Source organism: Harpia harpyja, chromosome 16, assembly GCF_026419915.1.
Source record: "Harpia harpyja isolate bHarHar1 chromosome 16, bHarHar1 primary haplotype, whole genome shotgun sequence".
NCBI lineage: Eukaryota > Metazoa > Chordata > Aves > Accipitriformes > Accipitridae > Harpia > Harpia harpyja.
The window spans coordinates 23,545,553-23,551,629 of NC_068955.1; positions in this window are offsets into that span (position 1 = coordinate 23,545,553).

A 6,077-nucleotide genomic window follows, 5' to 3' on the forward strand; every position below is an offset into this window, starting at 1 on the left:
GCAATTGTTTTCACTTGCAGTATTCAGCCTATTTACAGTAGGACTGAAAACCATAGATAAAATTATTTAAAAAAAAAATCTTTTTCCTTCCCCTTCCCCTCTTCTCTTGCTGGTACTTTTCCAGCTAAAATCAATACCCTTAACAGAGTTCTGTGTCAATTTAATGGAGTCCTTGATAGGTCTCTTGTCTCAGAAAAATAATTCTACTTAGGATGACTTAAAAATTAATTACAATTAACTTACATGAGCCTATTGCATTTGAGGCAATTTTTATTTATGCTTTTTCATAATTTCCGTGACTGAATGCCTTGTCTGGAAACATACGTGGCTATGCTAACATTGTATTCACTAGGAAACCATGTGTTAGGATGTTAGAAAGCTGCCTTTGTATGTGAAGCCAAACGGGATGTGTCTATTTCTCTTTCTCAGAATTCTCCACCTCTTCACCTCCCCCTCCCCCCCATTTTTTTTCTCTACTTTTTTCCTGACATTTACACAGCTTTCCTTTTCTTTCTACCTTGTGTGTAAGCATGTGACTTGTGACAGAATTCATGAAAATGTGTCATAGCAGGCAGATTTTTACCTCCATTTGCTTGATTGTTGCGAGGTACAGTTATACGTGCTTTATAGGCAAATTTTACAGAAGTGCACAGATAAGTATTTTTTCTTTTAATATTGCTTTATCCTAAGAGGCCTAAACAATTTGCCATTTCCTATTTACAGGCAAAGTCAGTGATGCACAGGGAGGCTAACACTTCATTCTCCACTCCAGTGTCTTTTCACTTTACTCCAGAACTCCTGCCTGGGAAGATGGAAAGCTTGCCTGCTTGCATCCTTGAAGGATTATGCGCTGAGGACAGACACCCTAGGAAGTGTATAGTCTTCCTTGATTATGTCATATGGAAATCCTTGACAAAGTGTGCTGTTTTCTTTCCCACAAAATAATCAGCTTCAACACTGGGGAAGAAAACAGAAAAACAATCCCTTTTCTAACCTCCTAGGTAAACCTGGAATCCTTCAGAGTTGTTCTCTGAGTTTAGTATGTCTATTACAGTAGTCGAAGGTAATGATCAGGAGATGAAGACTATGGGAGTCAATAGGTTAATTTCTTCATTTAGTGGAGGGAGAAATCATATCTGTGTAAAAATCTGTCATGGTTTGCCTGCTGTTTGGAACATGCTTGACTTAAGTTATGACTGAAAGTCCTATCTTAAGGTAATATGAAGCAGCAACTTCATTTTATGACTTTTAATATTCTTTTTCATTGCAGTCTGTAGTCTAGGTTGACATCTAAAATAAGGCAGTAGTCTCTTTGGAGAATTTTATTGGAGTATGTCAGAGCATTAGTTATAGCAGAACTCCTTACTGAAAACTTTTCCTTAGAAGGGGTATTATAGGTTGTGTCTGAATTTTTGATAATTACAGACAATTCTTCATACTTCACTAGATGAACAATACCATTTCTCAGTTTCAGAGCAACCTTATTTCTGTTTGAATCCAGACCACCTAAGCAAATAAAATACCCTAAGCAAAATATTACAAACTTACTATCAAGAAAGCATACTTAAAAGTCAGGATATAGATATATAATTTCTTTCCTTCATCTTAAAACAGGGACAAATCATCTACAAGCCAAAATATCTTGAACTGCTAAACATCCTGTAAAAGCTTGAGCATGCTGTGTAAGAATCTGGATTTTGTAATGTTGCTCCATCATTTCTTAGAATTACCAGCAGCTGAAAGACCAGAAGGTTCCAAGGATTTCTCTTAATGAGATATTCCCATGCTTATTAAACCATAATTTCATTGTAAATGGCAATGATAGTCCATGTCAGATGCAGTATTCTGGGAGGACATGCTATAGCATCTGGTTAAGAACTGAGCTTTGTTGTTTTGTTTTGTGTTTTTCTTTTCTTTAGTTGTTATATATTTTCCAGTTCTGTTCTGCCTATATATATACACACGTTTTTTATGGTTTTTTTTCTCCAGCTACATATTAACTGTATATGTAATGAATATATATATATTTATGGTAGTGATTTGAAGCAGGATTGCTTGGCATACCTGGGAAGACATTCTTATCACCGCACAGGTTGTTACACACTAACAGAGCAGAAGGATTGTTCTCATCTCAAGGAACACTTTTTCTCTTGTGAACTACTCCTAGAATGGGTTTCCTGTCACTATCTTGATGTGACAGACAAACGTCTAAAAGAAAACAAGTATGTTGATGTAAGTGTATATGCCTTTTCACTGTTCCTGTCCTTCTCTCTCTGGGTAAGATGGTATTCTTTTCTTGTCAATGCTGCTTCTTTGCTGCACTTATTCCACGTTTTTACCTTTTGGTGTCTCTGTTTTGACAGCTGTTTGAGGTTTCCAAATGAAAAATAGGCATTTTCAGCTCCTCATCTATGTTGGTGGTTTGATTTCAGATACTAGATGGAGTTTTCTGTGTTTTAAAAGGGATGTTGAAATCAGTTCAGAGCAGATCTGGGGAAAAAATTACATTTCTTTCAGATATTATTTTACTCTTATACCATTGCATGCTATGTGGGTTTTGGTGTTGTGGTTTTTTTTTTTTTTTATGTCAGTTTCTTTCTGGCATTTCAGTTGGTAAAACTAGAGCAGTGCCACAATAGGTCAGGCTCTGCAGCAGTCTGCGGCACTCTATGGTACCTGCAAACCCTGTTACAGTCAAGGGGAATGTGTGTAAACTGTAAGTTTACTTCGCAGAAACTCATTTCTCCATCACACTCATGGTGGAGCAATCTTATCTATCATTAGATAGGACCTCAGCCATAGAGACTTTGAGATTATGGTTCAAGGCACTTCCTTGCCTTGCCTGAGATGAGTCTCTCTGATTTGTCACAGATCTCCAACTCTTCCACATCACTGCTGTAGCTTCCTGTTCGAGGTCTTCCTCAGTTCTTTGACCTGCCTCCAGTCCCACTGTGGCGTCCCGTAGGCATGCCTTAGTTCCTCACAGGAATCACGAGACATGTTTGTTGTCCCATGACTGCCATAAACACATAAACCACACTGTGTCATTGCTGGGTCTGTCCATGTCTGTGATCTAGTAGACTCACAGTGTGCTCTGTAAACCCAGCCTGACATTTTTCTTTCTGAGCTTTGGAAACTTCCCTGACTCTCAAGCTTCCTCACCATTCTTCCTTGGATTTTACTGAGCAATGGATGCCCTCCTAATTCCATGCCCTATGTTATTACAATCCTGAAAAAGGTGGGAAGCCCACACTCCTGTCCCTTAGATCTATGTAATACACATACACATATATATTGGATTTTACTCCTGAAGTCCAGACTGGCTTAAAACAGGGTTGATTATGTTTTTCATCTTTAGGTAACCTCTACATGTAAAGCAATATAGATAGATGAAAACATCAGACACATAGTCTGATTTACAGCTTTCCACATTACTGACTTTATACACACATGCATTAGAATAACTGCTACTCAGCCTGATGCATCAGTGATACATCAGTGCATGTGTGCCTTGTGGTTTTCCATCTCATGATCAAATGTGTTACAGGCAAAACAAGAGGAAAAGAGATAACTATCTGAAATAATGGGATTTTGTTTGTAATTGCAATTTTGTTTAGTTTATAGTTGCCTAATTTGGTAGGTTTTGGCTCTGATGTATCATAATGGTGTTTTATATTAGTAATATGTAGTGTATCATTGTCTTCTTGTGTATTTTCTAATTTTGTTCAGACTTGGGTCTACAGAATTCAGTTCCTTGATAGTACTGGCCACTACCTGATGAGGTTGTCTAATGCTGAGATCTGTGAGGTTAGAAAAGATTTTTGTCATAGTGGGAAATCAACACAATTCCAATTCTGCCTTATTTTTTTTAAACCACTTTCAGTTTTGTACCTTAGAAAGTGATTCACATTTCTGTAAAAGAGACAAACGTATGAAATCCAGCTGAAGTCCTTATGTGGTGTTCAGCTATAAGAACAGTGTCGGGAGTGATACCAATAAGGAATGTAATGTAATACACTGTGATAAAAAGGAGACTTCGCTGAATTTTGGGATTCAGACAGGGGCCTCCACTAGGCGGCTCTCAAGTCCTTAGAATTGAAAGGCAAACTTCACTGAAACACACCATTTCCAAACTCTCTGAATGAGGGAAAACATACAGAAGGAAGTATGGTTCAGATGGTCCAAAGTGATAGACACACGAATGGAAAGCTATTAACAAGCCAGGTTCTAGTAGGCTTTAGCAATCTGTTACTGCGGTGGCAAGCTCACAAATGTTAAGGGTCTGTGTCTTCCAAAATGGTGAAAGCCAGCGCTTCCTGGAATCACGAAAGCTCAGGATGTCCAGTACCTGCAGGAAAAACTAATAATCTCATGAAGACTGGCTTTAAAAATGAAATCACAGAGGCAAAATGAATCCCCATTTAATTTGTACTGATTTACAGCTGGAGCTAGTTAAATGACAGAATCATAGAATGGTTTGTGTCGGAAGGGATGTTTAAAGGTCATCTAGTCCACCACCCTGCAATGAGCAGGGACATCTTCAACCCCAGATCAGGTTGCTCAGAGCCCCATCCAACCTGACCTTGTTTCCAGGGATGGGGCATCTACAACCTCTCTGGGCAACCTGTTCCAGTATTTTACCCACCCTCCTCATAAAAAAATTCTTCGTTATATCTAGTCTGAGTCTACCCTCTTTTAGGTTAAAACTATTACCCCTTGTCCTATTGCTACAGGCCCTACTAAAAAGTCTGTTCCCATCTTTCTGATAAGTCCCCTTTAAGTACTGAAATAATCCACAGAACTTCATCTGGACACAGATCATGAAATAGTCTGACGTAAAAAATCAACCATGTGTAATTATTTTGAATGGTCTGTTTGTTTGTTGTAAAACTCAGAATTACATGTTCTGTTGATCCAAGATAATTCCCTGTACCCAGAAGCTTAAATTTGTATAACCCTGAAACTAAACAAACTTTGAATCGTACAATTCAATATAAACTAATATTAAAATTTTCACTACTTTTGGCTTGTTTTACAGTGTGAAATCCACTCATGAATATTCTCACTAAAATTTGTTTTGCTTAAATGTTCATGTTCATTAAACATGTTCACAGGAGTACAGTAGTCAAAATGGCATTGTCTTAAATTCAGAGTATTTACAGGAAATGATTATGACAATTGCCCGGCTCAGTTCAGTTGACAATGACAGTTGTGGTTTCTGGGTTATATTTATTTTTGAAACAGGTATTTTAGGTGTGATGCATGACTTCCGGTTATTAAATATCATATTAAAGCTTACCAGGGTGAAAACCTGAAAAGATATTTTTTAAATTTTAAATGTCTATGATGATACGTTTTACTTTGTTTTAATTTAATTTTATTTTTTTTGGTAGTAGACACTGACATCATAACATTTCATCATATTTCAGTGGTAGTTTCTATATTGTTTCACTGAAGGGATGGATTCATAACCTGTGTACCTACATGTTGCAAAGAAGAGAGAAGGTATCTCTATATACCTGGGAAAGCTGTTAAAACTTATTAACTTTCCCTTTGAGATGACCAAATGTCACTAACTGGTGGAAAAAATAGGTTTACTGCTGATGAATAATGTATACTTTTGTAGTTCATTGGCAGATATGAAGAGAGTTTGTAACAGGGTGATGTGCTCTGAGACTATACCAGTGAACTCAGGACTCTTCAGTTATATTGTTTAAAACTAAAACTCTGACCCTGCATTAAATTTCCAAGTGATCGCTGATGACATGTTCAGAGATTATGGTGATAGCTATGGTACCAGAAACTTGAGCTGAGTAGAATGGAGTTGTGCTAGCAAGTGTCTAATTAAATCTACCCCAAACCTAAAAGATAGGAAAATGTCTATGAAGTGTGGGAACTAGGACAGAAAAGGCCCTGAAGGGGCCATGCAGAAGTTGATGAGGATGGTTGAAATTTGTTGTGCTGTTTTTTTCACATTACCAATAAAAATGAGACCTATAAAGGAAGAAGGGCCAAGCCCAAACTCAAGAGTCATGCTTAAAAATAAGGGGTATTTTTTTATAAATTTTAAAAAAAAG